This window comes from Halichoerus grypus, chromosome 11, assembly GCF_964656455.1.
Source record: "Halichoerus grypus chromosome 11, mHalGry1.hap1.1, whole genome shotgun sequence".
Taxonomy (NCBI): Eukaryota; Metazoa; Chordata; class Mammalia; order Carnivora; family Phocidae; genus Halichoerus; species Halichoerus grypus.
This window is the reverse complement of record NC_135722.1, coordinates 76126654-76149188: the sequence shown is the minus strand read 5'-3', so window position 1 is coordinate 76149188 and position 22535 is coordinate 76126654. Positions and strand designations below refer to the sequence as shown.

Genomic DNA, 22535 nt, shown 5'->3' with positions numbered 1-22535 from the left:
GGATAAGCTTGGAAACTAAATGGTGCTTCCTCGGATGATTACTCCGTGACTCAGTGATGCTGTGAGTGGCCAAACTTCTTTCCTACTGGCAAATTTTGTCATAAGATCTTAAATATAGCTGACTGGTTCCCAGTTTAAGTCTTAGTCTCTTGTAGTTGATTTTTTTTTTATCTTCTCTCTGATCCATTGTATGTAGGGAAATCTCATTTCTTTCATTCCGAAGTCCTTGGGGTGTATGTCACTGTGGTACCACTCTTACAGTACGTACCACTCAATACTGAAAGATTTATTAACCAACTCCAGCACCAAATCCTTAACGGCATAGAACGCACAAACACTTACTTATTCAGCATTTAAGAAAGTCGCTTAGACTTTAGCACCTACTACATGCCAGTATTATTGAAGTTAATGGGGATATAGAGTAGAACATAGTCCCTTTTTTAAGAGATTTTACATTTAAAAGATAGGTGTATAAAACAATTACAATGAAGTGTTTTGGGTGCTTTGATAAAAACAGATTGAGACATGAAAGGGGAAATCATCAATTTTACTTATGGGAGTCAGGAGAGTCTTCATAGGAAGAGAAATATATTGGTTAAAATCCCTTACGTGTACATTTTTGTTTGTTTGTTTATAGATGGCCTTGGCTATCAATTCAGGTTATTGAAATCTTGACTTCTTTCTCATTCATGTCCATTCACTTGTCATTAAATACTCATGCCTCGTCTAAGTTTGGAATGAAAGTGTCACAAGACACATCTTTCACTATTTCCTGATTTACTAAACATGGAAATGTAGCTCAGGACCTGAGCATTCAGTGATCTCATGTGACCATGAGAACATGAATAAGGAAGGAAGTGCAGAAGTGGGTATGATGACCTCTTACAAAGCCGCTATCTGGCTAGAGAGGTAGGGTTTTAATTAGGTAGGCAAGTGTCACATCTATTCCGCAGACATCAGAGATGCAAATTAAGCTTAGTATCATCCTGTTTCCTGAGAGCCATCCCCAAAGATATGTACGGATGAAATGAGAGAATCTAAGAACTCCGTAGATCTCAGATTGGCCAAAACAGAATCAGCATCATCTGATGGTGGCAGTCTGAACAATCAGGAAATCCAAGAGACGCTCATCCCTATATGCTTTTTTAGTAAATCAGTTACATCTCTGCATATTCATTTACCCATTGGAAGAAAAAGAGCTAGCATTTCTAGTGTTAATCTCTGTCTATTGGATGCTATAAAGTAAATGAAATGTAGTGCTGTTCTTCCAACATTTGAGCTACTTCAGGCTTCTAAAGTGAGAAAAAATGTACAAATCATTGAAAGAACAATATGTGTAAATCTTTAAAAGAGCAGTAAGTGAAGTAATGCATTTTAACAGAATCAAGATGTACAAATGTATATAAATATACATATAAATATCTGAAAGAGCAAAATGTATAAATCTTTGGAAGATACCTTAATGCATTTTGATGTCTTTTTGTACACTAGAAATGTTTGCACAGATGTTGCCATAATATCCATTTTCTAAGTAGCACAAGGTTTTCTTTCTTAAAAGGGGACCAAGGGACAGTCATATTGTGGAGCATTTTTCATTAAGCAGACCATATTTTATTAAAAGCGTTTTTTAAAGCTGTTTCAGTTTTCATGTTATCCTATTGAGGATAACAATTCTGAAAACTCTCGAACTGCTGATAAAAATACCATTTGTATTCTAAGTATAATACTTTCCTATTTGAGAAAAGTTTTCTCTGGTTCTAGGATACAGAAATACAGTAAATAAATTTGTGTTTTTCATATCCACACCCACCTTCCTGCCTTTGAGATCTGTCTGTGATTTTGCGAGACAGAATGTTATGTGAAAGTGAACACCAAATGACTGTATTTCTCTGCAGCCCCAAGAGTCTATGATTTTCCAAAAATTAAATACCCCAAATCATTGGAAATTTCTAGTATAGCAGATGCTACTGCTTTTCCTGGTATAATGGAATGAGGTACTATTTCAGGTGTTTATTCTCTACTGGTGTGAAGAAAATATTTGTAAATTTGTAGGGCCAACTGATCAACTCATACGCCTTGATCATTTGTGTTCAAGGCACCATGCCAGGTGTTGTGGTGATAATACAAATAAGAAGTCTATATTTCGATACCTAGGATGCTTACAGTCTAGTTAGAAAGACTAGACACATGGTGGGAAATGCATTTTAACATGAGACACATGAGGCATCATCTAATAAAGGGGCGTCTTAATGGAGCTTGGAGACTCAGAGGGCTCCCTGTGGTTCCTGAGGTTATAGAAGGTCTCCTGGAGGAGGTGATGGGCCCCGGAGGGTCTTCCCAACTGTTTCCAAAAGAAAATGAATTTGAAAACACTCAGATGTGTAATTGCTCCTTCAAGAATACCATTACAGTTGATTTCTTTAAGTATTTAACCACATTTTCCACATTGTTTGGTTTTTTGTTTGTTTGTTTGTTTTTTGCCATTCATGGATTTCTTGGTGGTTTGGGGTTGCATTTGTGTTTTTATTCTCTCTTGACTTATCTGAGAAATTCTGGCACTAGCAGGTTTGGGATGTTTTCGTTCAGACATTCTTAAGTTATTTGGTAAGGAGTAAAGTCTTTGTTGCATTTTTCTGCTTAGAAACTGCTTTTCTTTTTCTTTGTTTAAACCCTGAACTCAGTAAAAACTCTTTATTTTTATAGATTGTTCTGTAAAGCAATATCTTTGGAGGCGAGAGAATAAAAAATACTCCCCCTCCCCCCCACTGGAAGTAGCCACATCTTCAAAAAATATTTAATACGTTTAAGAGATGTCAGAGACAGCCTTACAAGAACATACATGCACATGGTTACAGAAAAGAGAGCCTAGTCCTTTCGATGCCCATATCAGCAGGCCTCAGAATTGCTTGTGAACGACTGGAAACCATGGCCATCTGCCAGCCAGAAGCAACATCACCAGAATGGAATTCACAGTTACACTGCTAAGACTTATAAATACAGTGAGGGTCCAGGAGCCAGGACCTTCAGGCACAGTCAGGCTTGTCTGGTCTGGTCTGGTCCGGCTGACTGAGCAAGCAAGCTCTCTTTTTGCATGAGGCCTTCCTCAGCCTCAGTGACTAAAACCGTTTGTCCCCAAAGCGAGAATGTCCCAAGGGATGGGGGGACAGCAGCCATCCCTTTTCTTGTCACACGCTGTCGTTGTTGGGGCGGAAGTCATTCTGAGAGGAAAGTCAGGGGGTTGTGTGGTTGGTCTGGGGATGGTGTTTGGAAGTTGGGAAAGTGAAATCATTTTTGAATGAGAATTCATTTCCCTTCAGAGAAACTGTGCCAAAGCCTAGCAACTGGGTGCTGTCAGAAAGGATGAAAGTAAGATAAGTTCCAGAACTGTACCCATAAAGGGTTATAGGAAGCCAAGAATGAAACCTGGCGATGGCCAGGGTGGGGATGGTGAAGTTAGCCGATGCCACTGGGAGTGAGCCAGGCAGCAAAAGTGACAGGAGACCACCAGAGGTGACCAAACAAGGCTGTCTGAAAGCTTAGAGATGTACTCTATGGGTCCTTTCTCCCCTGCCCTACTCACCAAGAAGGGCAAGTGGAGAACCGAGTTGATAATGATCTCATTCAGTGGAGGCCAAGCCAGAGGCCCCGGCAAACACCACCGAGAAACACTTGCTCTCCGCCAGGTAGCAAGTGAAACACATAGTCTGTATTTTCTCATTTAAACTCACAACGACCGTGTGAGGAAACTCCTACTATTATCTGCATTTTACCCATGAGGAGACTGAATCTTAGGAAAAAATCATGCCAAAGGTCACATAACTGGGTAGTGAGAGGAGGGTCTTTGTTTGACTTCAAATACCTTTAACTTCAGAGCCCACACTCTGCACACATGCCGTTCAGCTCATTTCTTCATTTCTTCGAGTATTCACGCAGGTATCCTGTAACGGCAGCTTGCCGGGCACTAGGCTAAAAAGAGGAGGATAAGAAAAGACACCTCCTGCTCCGTTCTCTTGGCCTGAAACTTAACAATCTAGCCGTGGCAGAGACATAACAGTCACGGAAGAATCGCATCAATATTTAACAGTGCCCTGTGACAAGTAACGTTAAGGAAAGATGAGGAAAAAGAGAATGGCTAGGTATTAGGGTGAGCATATCCCACTTGGTCAGGGAACCATGAGCTATGATAAGTAATAGTAAGGAAAGGTATAGCTATGCACTAAAAAAACGTGGTAGTATTCTGGGGAGTTGAGGAGAATTTTCCTGAGAAATACTTATGCTTCAGATCTGACGAATTAAAGGCCGATCCCTAGCTGGAGAGGAGAACAGGCTGGGGAGCAGGAGGCTAGCAGGTACCAGAGCCCTGAGGCCGCCGAGAACGTGACAGATTACCGATTCTCCGAGTACTCACCGACAGACAGTGTAAACTCCGGACTCGTCACCTTTATTGGTTTCATATTGCGCAGTTGCACCTCAAATGTCTTACTGTTTCCCAGATGAATTGATATGAAGACATGCTCACTGTTCTTTATGCATTTTTAATTTGTTTTCTGCTAATTTTTCTCTGACTCGGCTCTCAGGGTTTGAGGGAAAAAGAGCCACATGCTTCATTGTCGTTGTATTAGTTTCTAAGATGACACGCACTTCGGTATTTAATAAATACATTTTTATGATAAAGAGAAAGAGTGGATAGTAAATGTCAGTTCAGAGGATGATAGAATTTAGTTGTTTTTAATGATGTGCTCAATTAGGAATTGACATTGCCTGGAAAAAAAAAATCTTATCTTTCTATATTACGTGAGCTAGGAAATAGATTCACTTTTAATTTTTGCTAAGTGAAGCTTTTTAATATTACTTGAAACTAAATGGAAAATTTTCCAAATTAATGCTCGGCAGTTTAGCATGTGGGGGGAAAAATCTTTCCTCTAAAGCAGCTTTTCCAGGGAACAGATTAGTATTAATTAGGGGACGTTTTACTAATGGAATATTTTTCTTGCCATTGATGTCACTGTCCTCCATCCCGGAGGATAGCCTTATTGACAGTGATTGCTCTTCTGTGTGATAGACTATAGGCCGACAGATCATTTCCCAGAATTCCATTTGTCACACACCCTGAGACAACTGACTTTGGCTTAAAAGCCTGAAGCTGTTTGTCAGGTCTGGCATTATTTAGGACCCTACCTGCTAAGGCGTAATTGGCCCAGACTCTTCTCGAACTCCACCCATATTCTTTCTTCATTACACAAAATAACTCCGGGAGCTCCTGGCTGGCTCAGTCGGTAGAGCATGCAACTCTTGATTTCCGGGTCATGAGTTTAAGCCCCACATAGAGCTTACTTAAAAATAAATGAATGAATAAATAAACAAAATAATTCTTCAATAACTTTTCACACAATTAAGTAGGACTCCATCAATCTTTTTATTATCTGTAGTAGATAAGATGGTGGAGAACACAGCAATATGACGCCTTTACAAACATGCTCCCTATTGTATTTATTTTTGCATCTCCAAGGCTGAGAGCAGTGATTGCTTGATAGCAGACAATTTAATAAGTATTTATTAAATGACTGATGGACAGAATGAATGACAGTCATGTCCACTGCAGTTAGTCAGAGGTGGGCTCCAGATCATGACTTTTGGTAACCACCTCAAATTTTCTTGCTACTTTTAGGAATTAATCATCATAGATTTAAAACCATGAATATGTACAGTGGGAATGCTCAGAATATTTCTTTAATATTTGTATCAGTTTTCTATTCTGAATAATAAATTACCTGAAAACTTAGCAGCCTGAAACAAATTGTCTCACAGTTTCTGAGAGTCAGGAATCTGGGGACAGCTTAGGTGGATAGTTCTGGATCAGGATTTCTTGTGAGGCTGCAGTCAGGCTCTCTGCTGGGGCTGCAGTGATCCGAAAGCTTGAGTAGGGCTGGAGGATCTGTTTCCAAGCTCACTCATGACTGTTGGCAGGAGACCCCACCACATGGGCCTCTCCACGGAGCAGCTTGATTATCCTCATGACATGGCAGCTGCCTTCCCCCATAGCGAGTGATCCAAGAGAGGTCCCTTTTATGATCTCGGTTTCCCAAGTTCCATACTGTCACATCCACTGTATTTGATTCCCTAGAATAGAGGTGATTCATTAAGTCGAACCTACTACATTCAAGGGGAGGTTAATTAGGTCCTACTTTGGAAGAGAGAAGTATCAAAGAAGTAGTAGATATTTGAAACCACTAAAATATCTAAATATTGAAATCCCTTCAATATATTAACATGAATCGCCTGCTTTTTTAAGTGGCACAATATATCACAATGTTCCATTTGTCAATAAGAAGTGCTTTTAGACAAAGTGCTTTTCCTGGAAATTAGCAAACTGTTTTAAAATGTTGTAAGTAATGCCATTAAAAAGAAAAAAAAAAAAAACTCATGAGAACAAGAATCACCAGTACTTGAAGAATCCAACTAATGATTTAATTTTATCTATTTTCTTTTATTCCTCTGAAGTAGATTTCAACAAATTCAAATTAAAACAAATTAAGAACATGTGCTTTGTACCAAGTACCATGTTACATGCTGTGGGAAGGACATGTATGAAGAAGATACAGTCGATCCTAAAGAAACTGACAGTAGAGCAGATGACAGACACATACCCAAAACTTGGTACCATACCAAGCTTGCTGTAATGAGTTTTCTAATACAGCCCCAGAGACAGTGTTGTGGGAGAGTAAGGAGAAGAAAGTTAATTGACATTGGAAAATGAGAAGACTTCTTGCCAGAAGTGCCCCTTGGACTGGGCCTAAAAAGATGAGAGGCCATCCAAATAGAAGAGATTGTGGTAGTAAGGACATAGAGGTCACAACACGGAGGTCTCCTGAGATGGGCACAGCGGGGAGGAATCCTGGACTCTAAGACTGGAAGGATGGAGTCAAGCAGGTACATGCCTTGAGAAGGTACACTCGGCAGTGAAGAGCTACCAAAGGGTTTTGAACAGGGGGATTATTGAAGAAATGAACAGACCCATACTTCAAGAATTAAAGCACATGGAGGGGCGCCTGGGTGGCTCAGTTATTAAGCCTCTGCCTTCGGCTCAGGTCATGATCCCAGCATCCTGGGATCGAGCCCCGCATCAGGCTCCCTGCCCCATGGGAAGCCTGCTTCTCCCTCTCCCACTCCCCCTGCTTGTGTTCCCTCTCTCGCTGTCTCCCTTTCTCTGTCAAATAAATAAATAAAATCTTTAAAAAAAAAGGAATTAAAGCACATGGAAATTATAATAACAATAACTATTTACTTTATATTTACTATCTGCTCAGTGCTTTACACCTGTTATCTCTAGTCCTCAGTGACCCCTGACTGGTGTAGGTATTTTCATCACCATTTTACTGATCAAGAAACTAAGGGGGTTTGTTTTGTTTTGTTTTAAGATTTTATTTATTTATTTGACAGAGAGAGAGAGAGAGAGCACAAGCAGTGGGGAGCAGCAGAGGGAGAGAGAGAGAAGCAGGCTCTCCGCTGAGCAGGGAGCCTGATGCGGGGCTCGATCCCAGGACCCTGGGATCATGACCTGAGCCAAAGGCAGCTGCTTAAGCGACTGAGCCACCCAGCCATCCCAAGAAACTAAGGTTTAAATAGTTGAAATAAATCACCCTGCTAGTGACCTGTGGAGTTAAAATTCAAACCAGGGTTGTCTGACTCCAAAAGTCCACGTTTTTAACACACATGTGTAACTCTTTCCTTAATATATTATGAATAAAATGTTGGGAGCATGTTGAAGAGTACACATGGCTTGTCAAGAAATAGTTTAGGAAACTTAATTATGAGATCCAAAGAACTTAGTATTCTTGTCTCTTACTTTTTTATCCCTATCTGTAAACCAAACTACTTACCGAAAACATATAGTAAATTGCTGGGGGCAGTGGAGGGGGGAAGTGGAAATCCAGTCCTGTTGCACCTAAACCAATCACCCAAAGGAAATAGTTCAAAAGAACAGTACTATTGTCAGCTTCAAAAAAAGGAAAATACCTGAGCAGACCTGCCCCCAAACATTTGCAGTGCTCGGGGCAAGACAGATGGAAGCCTACATACCATATGTCTAAATATTAAAAAATTATAAATCAGGCTAACAAATGGTTAAATCAAATAGTCTCTCTCTTCCTACCTTGACAAATATATGTGCAGAATTACAAAATGGAAAAATACATGGAAAACTATGGTTCTTATATGACTGAAAGTCAACGAAATATCCAGTCGCTGAATTGAATTATCATTGAGCATACCTGGATAGTCTGTTGCTTCCATGAACAATTAAATTAGGTTATACACAATTAATAAATTATTACCCACAAAATTTATTTATTTGCCTTCATTTCTGCAAATCCCTAGTCTTGTTGTCATAACAAAGATTTTCATGTAACTTGTTTTCTGTTGACCAGAGTGATCTAAACTTTAGATTTTAAAGTATTAAAAGTGAAATGTAACTTTATTCAAATGTACGCAACTTGAATATATTTTATTTTCATCACAAGTGTAAATTAAACAAATGTGACAAGATAAAAATTATTTTCATGTGTTCTCAGAAGTTGTTTTTCATCTAAAATCTTCACTTTTCTGTGAGATAAAAGGTTAAATTCAAAGTATAATTAATGAATGTAAAATTTAATAAAAGTGATTTAAATGAAGCTGGGGTTTTTTAACTTAATCAAATCTTAGTAAATATTTTTATAAAGATAAAACTGTGAGCAATTGTAGCATTCAATATTGACTTCATTGCCGAAGAATCTCTATCACCTAAGTCACTTCTAGCCTACATATATTTAACTTTAAGAGGAATAGGAATTGTTTGATATTATAAGATGTGCTTGCGCCATAAGTGCAACTGTTGGCAATATTTTGTGCTGATAGGCGAGTACTTCTGGAACCAGGAATTAGAACATGAAAAGAAGCAGCAAGATGGAAGCTTGGCACTACTGGAAAATGATACCTCATTATCCTTTGCACTCATGCTGAGATGAAACACTTGACAAGTTAATTAATTTGTCTTTTTCTTACCTAAGTGCTTCTGCTGCCCTATTCTCCCCGCCCTTCAAAGAAGTGTCCTCTGACATTGGCCTCATCACAATCCAGAAGACACCCTCCCGTCCTCAGAATGAAGCCACCTTGGGCTTCCAAGACACAGAGCAGGAGATACGGAGAAGCAATCCCCTTTGGAGCCTGAACAGTGCTACTCACAACAGCAGAAGTTTGGAGTGACTTGTGATGCTGTGAGGCACTGAGCACCTAATTCCAAATGTGTGTGTTTGTCATACTCGTGGTTCTCCCAAGTGCAAGGTGGTGCTGTTGCCGAGCATCGCTCATAAGTGATCAGCACATACCAGTTTACACCAGTGAGACTAATGTCAGGGTGGGTTGGTGGGTGGGGGGTGGGGATTGCAGGGCGAGGCTGCCAGCATGAAGACTTCACCTGTAAACATTTCTCACTATGAAGCAGTCTGGTTTTAATAAAGTCACCAGATTGTACCAGGAGAAAAAGGAAGATTACAGGGATCCAAATGAATATTTGACAAAGGAGAAGACGGAAACCGGGAGGAAATGAGGTGAAACACAAGGGAATGAGGTTTTGGAAAAAGGGAATGAAAACCAGTGGAGAATAGAAATACCTGAAGAGCAGTTCTGGAAACTTCACTCCTTCCTGCTCTACAAGAGACCAGCTCCTATGTATACCGACCTGACTCTTCGACTCCCGTCTGCAAATGTGGCCACATTTAGCTGTTTCCTATTAACACTGAGGTACTCTGAGACTTTGGAGACCTTCAGTAGCAGAATCAGGACCGGAGAACAGTAAAAATAAATAAATAAATTAATTAATTAATTAAAACAATAAGTAGCTCGCCTGGACTGCCACTCAGATCTTCCCAATACTGTGCAGAAGCAGAGCGAAATAGTGATTTTGGTTTTGTGGTTAAAGACAACCACTGTGCAACTTCTTAAGTGGTTCATGGCTGTCCATGTGTTATCCTCATAATTGAAACAGTATTTCCCGCTTTTCCCAGAGTAATAATTTTAAAGGTGGGGTCTCGAACCTTGGGTACAGCCTGGCCTCCACAGTGTGACCCTGTTCCCGAAATGACAGGGGCTACAGAACAGATGGGCCAGACTGAAGACTGCAGGATTGGGATTGTGCTCCTGGGGCCAACTGGGACACAGAGTTGGGAAAGGAAGGCCTCAGGGCTGTTTCTGAGCCTTGATGGGTTTGGAATGCCTTTAAAGTTACTCATCAATGAAAATAAGATAGGTGGGAACTTGGGAACGTGCTGTTCTTGGGGAGTGACAATGGGAATAGCGAGGTCAATTGCTGTGAAGCCTAAATAATCAGACACGGTGAGCTCTCTCACCTGGGCGGCCATGGTTTATGTCACCGGCTTGCTGGATGGCTGCATTATAAACAGTGTAGTGGTGAAATCATTATTTATTAACGATCATAATGATAATGACACTATGCTACAAATGGGTAATGCATCTCGTAAGCGCTCAATAAATACTTGCTGACTAAATACTCGTTCATTAATTGGCTCAACAAATGTCTGTTGAATACCTGTTATAAAAAAAGTTGCTGGGTCCTGATACAAAGATGAATGTGTTTCAGCCGGAGCCTTCCCAAGAGATTATAGTTTTGCAGATATTACGCCAATGATGAACGAATGACCCAAGATGTCTTTTTTTTTTTTTTTAACGTTAAGGATTTTGAATTTGATTTTTGGAAAAAGCCAGGAGAGAACTCAGAGGATGTAACTGAAACTTACATTTTGTTTTTTTAACATGTCCCAATATTAAGAAAACCTTACTCTTCTCCAAGTTATTTTACTGATTATAATATAAATGGAAATCGAATGTTTAAAACCCAATCTCACACATGCTCCAGATGCCAAAAAAGTCACTTTTCATTCAGAAGAGCACTTTCCATGGCATTTTTTTTTAAAAAGTTACCATAAGGAAAAAGAATATGCATGACAACAGATTACAGGAAAGAGGCTCCCACTTAGCTTTTAGGTTATGCAACTTCCTCACTGATGACTGAGAGAAAAATAAAGAGGCAGCAAATAATAAAGGGTAAGGCAGGAAGTGTGTGGTGACAGGAGTCCCAAGAGGGCTCACCAGGCTGGTGCCATTAAGGAAACACATCTCTAAGCCAGTTAAAGTTGTCCTGCTTCTCACATAATCCCAAGCAGAGCACAATGCAGTGTTTTTGTTGTTGTTGTTTTTTAATTTCATTTTATTATGTTGTGTTAGTCACCATTCATTACATCATTAGTTTTTGACACAATGCAGTGGTTTAAATGTGTACAGAGAAATGGAGAAATAAGAGAATGAGGTCTTCACCTTGCACAGGGAGTGAGACTCACTCGTGGGTCCCCGCGCAGCTCTTCCCAACTCGCGGGCAGCTGGGAAGTCACGCAGCGGTTCTCAAGTCAGCTCACGTGGGGCCTGATAAGCAACAGACACCAGAGGGGGTGTGGATTCAAAACAGATAATAATGTAATGCTTTTGGTAATACTAACTGCCCGCCACCGTCCAGTGTTTACTAAGAGTTGACAAGACACACACATTATCTCATCTAATACAACAACACTAGGAGGAGGTGTTATCAACCCCATTTTCTCGAGGGACACAAATGATCAACTTGGGCCTCAGAGAATGTGTTTGTCTAATGTGACGAAGCTGAGAAGGGGCAGAACTGCACTTGAAGCCAGCAAGGAGACTCCAGGGCTCACGCTGGAAATCACAGTGCTGGACTACCACTAGTGACCTGTTTTTCCTCAGGGAATTTGTAAATGAAAGGTTGGTTACAATGTTAAGCAGAAGGTGTCAAATGCCGAACGAATGAATGATAAAAGCTGGAGGGCTGGGGTGGTAGAGGACTCATGTCTGCGGTGATGTGGGAAGCCCTCCTGAGCAAGGGGGCATTCACCTCTGGTGGCTGGAGAATCAGAAGTGCTCAGATTGAGAGGTGAGGGTTCCATAGGAACTCTTTTCAAGAGGTCCTGTTTTATCATCTTACTCATCTTGAGTGGCACTAATGAACATTAAAGATTTCAAGAAAAATAAATACATTGAGGACCCACTATGTAAGGGGCATTCTTTTTGTTGCTTTAAAGCTCTTTAACATTCTTTAAAGGACTGCTTAATCTCCAGGGTCTAGATCCATTAGACCCCAAGCCAGATGGCTCCGTGGAGCCTCTGGGAATGATTGTGGAACAGTCTTCACGTTCACACATACCCATGAAAAGAATGGTCCCCTGGGAATTTTGCAGACCTGCAATCTGGAGATAATGTAATTCTGATCATAATTCAACTGCCCCCAGATAGTTGCCAGATGTAGCAAATACAAATACGGGAGGCCCAGTTAAATTTGAATTTCAGAGAAACAAGTAATCTTTTAGTGCAAGTATGTCCCAAATATCGAATGGGATATACTTATACTAAAAAAGTTAATTGTTGTTTATCGAAATTCAGATTTAACCCCTCTATTTTTCTGGAAACTGTAGCCAGGTAAGAACTGGGGCGGGGGGGGGGGTGATACTCTGAGATTTTAATTTCTTTGGCATATATAAATACTCCCCTATTGAAAACATCAAGTCCGCTTAAAAAAAAAGAGGAAAGAAAAAAGAAAAAGGATCGCTAGGGTTGCACACTCCCATGAGATGTGTTCCCTTTTAACATGAAACCAATGGAGCAGGAAAAGAGTTACATCACAAGATAATTTTGTGGAACCAGTATAAAACCTGTGTGTTTATACCTTGCATATTCATTCAAGAAATTCTGTCCTTAAAATAATAGTTAGGGTTGACCCAAGTAACTCACTTACTCCACATCAAGATAAAAATACATTTCAGGCCATGTATCCTGAGGATAAAAAAGGACTTGCTGAAAACTGGATTTCCGAGTAATGCCCCCATTAAAGATGACAAGTGGGGTTCACCGAGGAGGCATATGCCTTCAGATTGAATTTTAAGAATGACGATTGTTTTTAATGTTGGAGTCAAATATCAGTCTTTAAACCAAGTTAAAGTCAATGCTGCAGCTGCCTTCTGTCACTGAGACTGCTGTGGAAAAACTCAAAAGGCGCAATCAAACAGTTTTTCCTAGTGCATTTTTCAAAACAACTTGAAATCAATACAAGTACACCAAATGCAGAAAGCAAATATTTTTACCTATTTAACGTCTCCCTTACGTGTAATTATTAAGTAAGATAAACTATTCTCGAGAGCAGTAATGCACTTCGAGAGAATGTAAAGCATGAAAGGTAAAATGAAGTCTTGCAGAGGGAGAGACTTTAAATCACGTTTAGACATAAATCCTTTCGGGTCACAATCCCATAGATTACCAGCATCTGCTAAACCTAGATAGTTTATAATCACTAAAATTGTTTTAATCTTCCTATGGAAGGCTTACCAAGGAAGTACTGAATTACACTGGGTTAATACTTCTAAGAATGAACAGTCAAGAAATCGATGCATAAATTAATGCAGTGGCTACATAGTAAAATCTAACGTTCGTAACGTATCTGAACCAGGCAGCGGCTATCAAATGATATAGCACTCCATTAGGGTGACATGTTCTCAGCTCTGTAATCTCCTGGAAAGTTGCCAACCATTATTCGCCCTCACCCACTCCTGCAATTATCTCTGACCTGTCATATTCTTACCTTCGAGAAGAGAGGATAAAGGTTGGGTCTGTGAAATAGGGAGGAAACGATAAAAGCAAAAGCACAGATATCCCAGGGAGGGAAGATGCGAGAATATGTTATCAGTGGATGGTGTTCTTTGGATTGAAGCATCAAGTCAGATGTGGTATGTTTCAGAGCCTGACTACCTACCATGCCCTGAGTGGGAGCAGCGCAGGGCAGCATTTGGTGTTGTGCGAAGGGTACATGACGCACGCTGGCGTAATGTCACCATGCTGGACGAGGTTTAGTTCTCGAGGTGGACAGTGCATTTGAACTTGTGTAATACTGTAGTAAGTGCATAGGAATGAACATTCCCCTCCACTGACTTTCCTGGGACCCAGGGAAGTATTTCAATGCCGTAGAAGTATAAATCAACAAATTACCAAATAGCTAAGCGAATTCTTGTTCTACTTTAAGAGAAATAGCAATATAACATGTACTAAGCAGTGAGTAAAGTGATTATGTATGATGCATTCATGCATCCATTTAAACGGACTCCCTCGGTCTGGCTTCTCATTCCACACCCCCACCGCCTCGCTCTCACATTCCCTGGTCTCCAGGCAGACGTGCAGTTCTCTGGACAGTTCACTATACAGCCTCTTAAATGCCTGGTTGCTTCTGCATGTCTTCCTGCCCCTGCTGGGGATTCCCCTCTGCCCTCTGTCTCCCCGCTGAACCTCTGCTTATTCTACACAACTTAATTCAAAAATCACCCTCTGACCTCTGCTTCCCAGTATCACCCAGAGTCGGGTGCCCCTCCACCGTGTGGCTTTGGCCTTGTATTCATACCCTCTAGGAGAAAGCACATAACATTGGATTCCAACGAGTTGTTTTTCTGCTTGCCCATCTCAGTGAGACCAAGAATTGTGTGTTTTTCTGCTTTTGATTCTCTTAACGGAGTATGATACGTGGCCCGCGCCGGTGATGTATAAGCGTTTGTTCCTCGAATGAATAACGGGCAGTATGCCCCTGGCCTGGACACTCTGGGGCGGGGGTGCGGGGAGGGTGTAAGACAGATGCAGCACTGGACGCCTGACACGGTCAGGTAAAACATCGAAATCACAAAGCTCTGAACTTAATGGCACCAGCAATAAAAATTGTAGCAGTGAAGAGGAGTGAGAGTAAAATTCCGTGGGAAGGGTTCATGGAGAAGGTAAAATTTGAGGTGGGCTTTGACAGAGGCATTAAAATGGAAGAAGGTGGGATGCCCGGGTGGCTCAGTCGGTTAAGCATCTGCCTTCGGCTCGGGTCATGATCCCAGGGTCCTGGGATCGAGCCCAACATTTGGCTCCTTGCTCAGCGGGGAGTCTGCTTCTCCCTCTGCCTGCCACCCCCACCCCCCCGTTTGTGCTCTCTCTCTCTCTCTGACAAATAAATAAATAAAACCTTTAAAAAAGAAAAGATAAATTGGAAGAGAGCGGTGGCCTCCTCTTCCTGGTAGGTTCTCCGGGGACATAGACTTTTGGACAGAGAAGTCAGGATATAGACTGTCAAGAGAAGGCCAAGAATGAGTGTGGGCTTTACATTGAGGAGTAGGTTAAATTCTTCCCATTCTTCATTGTAGGCAACAGTGGGCTCTTCTTCCACTATCCAGTTTTATGACTCCTTCCTCTGCTCTAGGGGGCATGCCTAAAACATGCTCCTCTGACTGACAACGTGGAGACGGTGTCTGTGGTGTTTCCATGGACTGGGGACACATCGATCTGCAAAGATGATGTGGAATAATGTTTTTTAGCAAATTGAGTATGGAACTCTGCCTCAAAATTCGCAGTGCTCGTCTTAGCCTTGACCTTTCCTGTTCTTCTTTTATAATTTTATGAAATACATTCCAGGGTCCCTTTTGGCCTAAAGCTCAAAGCTAGAAAGCATCTCTGTTGCCTTTGTCGTCCTAAACTTCGACTTTTCAATGTGTGGATTCGGAAATGCCATTTGATGATGGAGGATAATAAGTCCAAGGGCGAAAAGCAGTGGGCTGAGGGGAGGGCGCAGCCAGCAGAAGTCGAGGCAGCCTCGGGCCGGGTGTGGTGCAGCCGGGCCATGTTCAGCAGCAGGTGTGGAGGCCGATGTGCGGGGTGGGGGGCAGGGAGTCAGGCACGTCCAGGTGGCGGCAGGGTTCAGTGGGCCAGTCAGCGAACTGCTCACCGGGACGATCTGTTTCCACCTTTCTGCACCTCGCCAAATCAGCCACTGACCATTTCCTCCCTCAGATTTGCTCATCCCCAAAGAGGGAATAACAATGTGTCTTCCTCAGAGGAATTACTGACCAGTGTCTCATTTGGGAGCCGCTAAAAGAAACTGCAGTGAAGACCTTTGAACACGAGAAAGAAAGCACACAAGTTAAAACAACAGGAAGTGGAAGAGAGAGCACTCTGTGACCTGAAATGTTCTGTGTCATATGCTGGTGTCAGGAGGTTAGAAGGCTCCAGTGAGATGTGTTACTTAGGAGGATGGTAATGCTGAGGACCCAGTAACTGTGAACCCAGCACCCTGTTCCAGCTTCTTAAGCAGCACATGCTTCTCCTGGAGCATCTGTGTCTGCGCTGGAATTGCCCCATCCTCCGCCCATCCCCTTCTCAACTTTGTACAAACAGCAGTGGCCGATTCACTCTGCTACACAAATGACTCATGATTTCATGAGCTGCAAGCAGCAGGTCCTGAAGCAGCTTTTCTTAGCTCCGAGGACAGAAAAGAGGCACCCAGAGGCACGTCGCTTACAGGCTAGGTCTTTTTGATTTGTGAAGCAAAGACGGGGAGGGAACAACCAGACCCCAGCTCAATCATCCAAGATCAGCTAGAGAGTGAAACACTAGTAACTGACTTCAGAAGGCACACAGTTCTTTCAAAATCTTCAGCCTATGCTTCCGAATTGGACCCGAGTTCAAATTCTCAGTTCTCACGAGAGGTCAAAGCATGTACATTTGGGGCCTTTCAGTACACATGGATGCAATTAAGAACTGAACGAGGAAAAGGCGACTCTCTGCAGTTTTCAGCACACATCAGCTCTCTGACAGCCTCTGAAATCTAGCCACCTTTAGGGGGTGGTGTGGGTAGCCAACCCCTGCTATTTAAGACAGAAATTTCAGCCAAGGATCTAGAAGCAAGTGTACAGCGTGTTCCACATGACTATGCGCATTTCTCATCTGGAAGAGAACTGCACCAACAGTTCCTGGAGTTTTCTTGGTTATTTAAACCCTCTACCTTGAAGCTGAGTTCACGGCTTCTCAGCATTGGCAACCGGGTCCCGTTTTGTTGTATGCTTTCACAGAAAGAATAGGAAACCATAGAGGAAAATGAGAACTAATGTTTCCATGGAGTATATATCCCTTATCACATTTAGTCCTCATAAGAACCCTGGAAAGTTAGTGCTCTTTTCTCCTTTTTACAGACTTTTTCAAAACCGAAGCTCAGAAAAGTTCAATAGCTTATCTAGGATCTAGATACCTAGAAATGGAAGTGCTAGAATTAGAATCCAGGATTTCTTGACTCAAAAGCCTGTGTTTCATCCACAGCATCAATTTCACCAGAATAACTTGGGCATGGTCTCAAAAGTCCTATGCAGGAAATGTGCCTTAAAAAGGAATCATTGTTTTATTATTCAACTAATTAGACTGCTTAGGTATTACATTACATAGAAATTCTGAGCATCAGTAATAAATCAAATGAAGGAGAAATACTGTTACTATACACACACACACACACACACACACACTTTATATGTACGTATATATTTTTTAAATTGTCTCTGTTTCAGGACTGGGAATGAGCATAATTAGAATTTGCTGTTGGGCGTCTGTGTCCACTTTAACCTGATCTATTTTGTCTAACGTTTCTTTGCAAAGCTCTCGAATGCATTGTTAGCCTATCTGATCCTGTCGTCTAGAGACCGCAAAGTATTTCACATCTTACCCGGGGAACCGATCACTTTTAAGGAACGGAGGGCATTCTTTACTGACATTTCCTAATTTAAATCCATTGAATGTTGTTTCAACTGCGATTTTAAGGGCAAAGAAAAAGCAATGCATCTGTAAAGAGCTCTGTCACTTTTCTCCATGTGATGACTAATAGTGGGGAACTTAAAACCTTATCCTTGGTATCTTTTGGAGTCCAGACAATTCAACGCTCTCTTGGGATGAGTAAATATCAGCCTGTTCCCAGGAAGATTAACTAGTAAGATGATGGAGGAAAAGCTGCTTCTTTTTAGAGAGCTACACTTAAACTGCCATCTATACTTCTTAAGACAGAATCTCAGATGATTCATTTCCATGGTGCTATGATTTCTAGAAAGAAAAGATATTTTATACAGTTTTAAGAGTAATGGTAGTTTCTTTCCAAGGTGTTAATTTTGGCCTCAAAGTTACGGCTTGTTAATGTAATACATTTACTGACCTTTAAAAGGCCTTAAAGGGGAGTAGAATTAGCAGACCTGTGTTTCAGGGCACCCCATTTCTGGCGTACACTTGTAGGCAGATCCTCAATTTCTTTACCTATTATGGAGGGAGCAATTTCGATCTAGCGTCCCTCCTGGCTTCACATATAAAGGGGAAAAAATGAAGAATATTTAAGTACTTTGGAAGTTCTGAGATTCCCGATGGGAAGAACCAAAGTGTGAGTTTTGTGGATAGAAAGCCCCAAATTGGAAATTCAGCTTTGCTACCTACCACCTGTCTGGACAAATCTCCTCAACTCTGTGCATCTTGGCTACCTCATCTGTAAAGTGGGCCCAAATTAGTTCCTACCACCTGGGATAGTTGTGAGGAGCAAATGGACTACTGGCCCTTAATTAGAACATAAAGAAACCGAGGCCCCAGCTGGAAGTGACTTACCCAAGTTCATCCATCAACAAAGACTTGCAAAGACTTGGGCTCTACCAAGCAGTGTGTTTGCAGGGGTTCCTGAGCTACTGCTTAAATTAGCATGCGGCCTCAGCTCTTAGGGAGACTCCCTCTCACAACTGAGAGCTCTTTTTGCTCCTTTGTTTCGGCAGGAATGGTCATATTGCTGACTCTTGTTTATGGGCTGATGACTCATTTATGAGTTATCTAAGCCTCCTGTTCCTCCTCTTTTGCTCTCTTCTGCCATCTCTATCATGAGAACGTTTTCTTTCTGCTAGCACTTCTCCTGGAGATTGTGAAAGAGCGGCGAGCGACAGTGAGTTAACTCCTTGTTCGCAGCCTCATCTCGCAAGACAGCTCCAAGCTCTGCTTCCTGAGAAGCCTTCCCGCTGCTTGGATTTCCGCATGGCCGCTGGCCTCATTCTGCTCTGCTTGCTCCTCCTTGCTGTGTTCTTCTCCCGCGAAATCCTTAAATGTTAGTGTTCCTCGGGGATCTGCCCTTGGTCTTCTCTCTTCATTCTTCTTGCTCTCCCCAGGTGATCACATACGAGCTTGTGTCCTCGGTTACATCCATCTGATACCACCGACTCCCAAATCCAGGATCTTTCACACAGGCGCTCGCATTACCGCCACATCCGGATGCCCCTTGAACATCTCTGCCTGTGTCCCACAAGCACATCCAGCATGCTGTGTCCACAACGACCCTGCTTGCTAGTCCCCCCGTTCCCTCTGTCTCTCTCACACACGCACATACACACAGCAATTTCCTCTGCCTGCCTGTCCTTCTCAACCCCTAGCGCACGCTCCATATCCATCCACTGTCCAAATCATCTTCATTGTATCTTGAAATCTGTCTTGAGTCTGGACTCCTTCCTCATCTCTGATAAAGATGCACCAGTTCTGCCCTCATCTTTTTTCTTCCTGTGTTAGCATAATGGCCTTCGAAGTTCCTCTGTGGCCTACTTCTCTCCATTCTACCTAATTTGCATTCTGTATTCTGCAAGAGATAATTTCAAAACCAAAATTTATCTTTGTTGATCTTCTATTAGACATATTTTGCTAGAACCTCATTGCCTACAGAAGGGCTATATATACAGCTCACTGCCTACAGAAGATAAGATACACACATATAGTTTCCTGGATTAGAACTCCAGCCTCTTTGCACCCTCTCTCCACGAGGTACCCTGTGGGCCGTTGTGTTCCATTCACAATAATTAACTTGCTGCTTTTCCCCAAGTGCTTGCTCTATAAGAGCTGTGTGTTTTAAAAAGTAATCATTATATTTAAGCTAATCTGACTCCAAATTTCTAATTATTATATTAGATACAAAGATAAATGAGGATTATAAATCTAAATATAGTCCAATAAATAGAATGAAGTCAGCATAATGGGCAGTTTGAGGAAGGAATGCATATACAATGCTATAGAAAAGGAAGGGACAAAAGAATTCCCAAACTTAATTAAACCAATTATATTTACATATGCTACAGTATGAAATCATATTAGAAGTTGAGTGATACATCCATATGTTGGTGTTATAGAAGTATCTAAGTATGTAGTTAATTATCTAATGTGGTGCCTAGAGATACAAAAACAATAATAATAACTGTACAGCCCTACCTCATTTTATCGTGCATCACAGATAATGCATTTTTTTACAAATTGAAGGTTGGTGGCAACCCTTCATGGAGCAAGGCTGTGGGCACCATTTTTCCAACAGTGTTTGCTAACCTCATGTCCCTGTGTCACATTTTCGTAATTCTTGCAATATTTCAAAGTTTTTCATTATGATTATATTTGTTATGGTAATCTGGGACCAGTGATTACAAATCCCTGAAAGCTCAGATGATGGTTCGCATTTTTAAACAATAAATTATTTTTAAAGTAAGGTCTATACGTTTTTTAGACACAGTGCTATTGCACATTTGGTGGACTCCAGTATCATATAAAAATAATTTTTATATGCATGGGGAAACCAAAAACTTCATTTGGCTTGCTTGATGGTGATACTCATTTTATTGTGGTGGCATGGAACCAAACCTGCAATATCTCCGAGGTATGCCTGTACTAACTCACATTATTGGGCACTTACTGGATGCTGGGTGCTGTACTAAGTATTCCACATGCATCACGTAATCCTCCCAATATCTCTTTGATGCAGTTGCTATTACTGCTCTTGTTTAAATGTGAATAAAATGAGTCAGAGGAAGGGTGAAACAAACAAGTTTTGGAGCTATTTGAAGGTAGCCCTGGTTGTTCTGGTGAAATGAATGAATGCCTTTGGATCATCTTGATGTCATACTAATTAGTAAGTAAATTGATAAATCATTTGATAAATTTGTATAAACTGTTTTGACACATCTAAAATGATAAGATATCTGGTACACGTACCCATTATTGAGAAGAAAAGAGAAGATTCATTGAGAATCGTCCAAGTTAGGTATAGTTAACAAGTTAACAATTGGTTAGGGATAGTTAACTAGTGGTTGTCTAAATCCACCCCTTTACTTTGCCTTAAAGTCTGCTTTTCTATCAAAATCTCGAACATGTACTATTAAATATGCCTGTTTGCATTTCCTGGACCTAGAACTCTTTCTTGAGTAGAAATGTAAGAAAAGCTATTTCTTTAAAATTGGACAATTACCAGGAATGACCACTAATATATTTTTAAAGCAAAGTGTGAGATTTTGAGGTCCATTATTTGATGTGGGAAATAGTTTCCTGCTGGAGGGTAACTTAAAAAAATAATCGATAGTTCTGTGGGTACTGTTCAAGTATAAATGTACTCAAAACAGTCACAATTAAAAGAGCCTGCAGGTTTTATAATGCCTTTTCCCAGGCTAATTACCTGTCCATCCTGGTATATTACAGGCTGCCAATAAAGAATGCAATTTTTTTCTTGATATTCGACCCCAAGTGTTCAATTTATGGATAGTAGGTAAAGATGGAGCTGCCTTACTTATAAGATTTGCAGGACATGGAAAAAATTCCCTTGTCCCAAAAGACTTTGACCCTAAGAACAACAACAAAGCTGTAGGTTTTAAAGAAGTTCAAGTCTTTGGTTGCTGTCTATTAACAAGTAAATATCTTTGGGAGAGTAACCACTTTTGTCTTTATCACTCCCCTAAGGAGTCTAATGGCCAACAGCTAACATGCAGATTTCCAGGCCTATCAAAAAGATTCTGCTTTGATGGGTCTGGGATCAGACCCAGGAGTCTGCCATTTTAACAAGCACTTTGATGATTCTGATTTCAGTGGTCTTCTGGACCATCTTTTGAAAAAAACCTTGGCTTAATGGATAATCGAGATGCTGGTTGTTAACAAACTGGTGACATAGAAGCAAGAATAAAAAGAAAACCTGAAAAGTTAGCAAACTCAAAATTCATCTCATGGAAAATATCATCCTGACCTCTCCCTGCCTTGATTCTCTCTGACCTTTATTATTTCAAGTATCAACAGGTAAAAATAAATGAAACACGAACTCCTTAACTGAGTGTAAAAACTCCAGAAAAGGGGGGAAATGACTCTTGTTTGTTTCCAAATGGTTGCTCTTTTTTAATAGCCCCAGACATCAGTGCTGAAATGCTAAAAATTTTAGAGCAGAATGTACAAAACATTCTTGAATTATATTTCATTCTTGGGTGCCAGGCACATTGAGTTTGTATCACTGAAATAATAAAAAGCAGGTGCCCTGTCAAGTTTCTTTCCTAACTGGGAAACCAAGAGTTGATGTATTTTGCAAAAAATGTTGACAAAATCATCCCAGTGAATGCATCCAGTGCCTTTACTATACATTGAATGAGAGACGGATTGGAGTGGGGAGAGAAGGGAGAGAGTACTTCAGAATATAGTAGACCACAGATTAGGCTAATAATACTTTTTATGATCTGTGGGAAATAAATTTCTTTTTTTTTAATCACTGCAGCAAAAATGTGGCCAGTTGTTAAAAGGAGCTTGCTCCATGAGATGGAGACTCTGAGTTTGGA

The 22535-nt window shown here is 41.1% G+C and overlaps 1 protein-coding gene and 1 long non-coding RNA gene across 2 annotated transcripts in view; one reads left to right on the top strand and one right to left on the bottom strand.

The window, feature by feature from the left end:
- Positions 1-22535, top strand: part of MAML2 (mastermind like transcriptional coactivator 2) — a 337855-nt gene that overhangs the window by 101552 nt on the left and 213768 nt on the right. The gene's annotated exons all lie outside the window — the stretch shown is intronic.
- Positions 5409-12583, bottom strand: LOC144379454 (uncharacterized). The gene is made up of 3 exons (XR_013442534.1): positions 11371-12583; positions 9719-9801; positions 5409-6120 (listed from the first exon to the last, which is right to left on the bottom strand). It is a non-coding gene; the product is annotated as an uncharacterized LOC144379454 (long non-coding RNA).